The sequence below is a fragment of the Atta cephalotes genome (genome assembly GCF_000143395.1).
Source record: "Atta cephalotes unplaced genomic scaffold scaffold00019, whole genome shotgun sequence".
Classification (NCBI taxonomy): Eukaryota; Metazoa; Arthropoda; class Insecta; order Hymenoptera; family Formicidae; genus Atta; species Atta cephalotes.
In genome coordinates this window covers 3,078,381-3,079,950 of record NW_012130083.1, presented here as the reverse complement: position 1 = coordinate 3,079,950, position 1,570 = coordinate 3,078,381, and positions in this window count along the sequence as shown.

The window sequence follows — 1,570 nt, the reverse complement described above, 5'->3', positions numbered from 1 at the left end:
GTCATATTTAATTCAAATATTTCTAAATATATATATAATAGCTATATAATGAATGTATTCGTGCAGGAGAGATTTATAAAAGAATGTTATATGTAAAAATAAATTACATGGAAAATATTAATTAATAATTTATTAATAATGAGTACGTCCTGCGCTAATATCAAAATCAAAAAAATCGCGACAATCGTATTATATATTCATGATTATATATTCATGATTTTCGAAGCTAAATTTCTCGATTATATTTTATTTTATTGTTATCCTTTTTATTTGTGCGCCTAAATAATACAATTTTTCATTTTTGTTTATTTTATAAAAATTAAGATAATATATTTTAATTATTATTTTAATTATTTTATTAAGATATTGTAGTATTATTTTAATTATTTTTATTTTTAGGAAAAACTTTAAAAAATACACAATCTATTTTACTTTTTGCTAATAAATTGGTAATTGATATGTTTATTTTTTAACCCCCCTAAAAGTTCTTTTTTAAAAGATATGTCCTTTGTAGACGCAAATATTTTTTGCATTCACTGTATAAGTCCAAGGATACATTAGATATATTACTTGAAATTTTTATCATAAATCAAAATCACAATCCGCACAAGCATCAGAATCATAGATAAGACCACTCAATCTCGAAAGATTGTTTCAATCTTCGTGGATTCCATGACGAAGCTCACGAAACAGCACGCACAAAACAAAAGAAAGAGAGCGATAGAGAGACAGAGAAAGCGAATGCCATTTCCGAAACTCACGGTACAGCACGCGCTCTGAAAACGGGAAACACGCATCGATCGTCTCTCAACTCCCCGGTCCAGAATCGGCTATGATATCGAGCTATGTTAGGCCACGTAGAGATAAGAGAGCGGCGACGTGGTGCGGCAACGACAGCCGCACCATCATCAAGGCCGTCACCATCTCCACTACCACCATCGGTGGCCAGATTACGCCGGCCAGGATCAATATCGCAACGTCGTAGGCGTGTCGATCGGTGGTGGGTTCCATTTTCGTCCGACCCTCCGCTCTTTCATTGGACGACGTTCCGACATTCAGGTTCTCTCTGCCGCACCGGGCCCCGCGCAGGATCTCGTCGACCAGATACACTCGCTAGTCCCCACTCCATGTCGAATGCCGAGTGTTCCCCGTATGATGGGCGGTCTCCGTTTACGCGACCGCGCACTAAACGGAACGAAAAACCCGTCCGCTAGGCAGTCACACTCCGCCGTGGATCGTAAATCATGAACAGTCCACTGCTCGGTACGCATCGTGACAAACAGGGTGAAAACTGTCGGAAAACAGAGACTGCCGCGATTGTCGGCGGCGCGACGTCGCCATCCCCGGAGCGATAATTTACGATTTCAACATTAGGAGTCCCGCGCGTATCGGGACGATATCAAGTGGAGAGTACAGTGCGCGGGAAAGTGCTCGGGTTGCGATTTTCTCCGATATATATATATATATATATATATATATATATATGTCGTTCTCTACTACTAACAAACTTTACCATGATCACGTACGTACCAACGACCGGAAAACCGTACCGCGTCGACCGCGACCGACG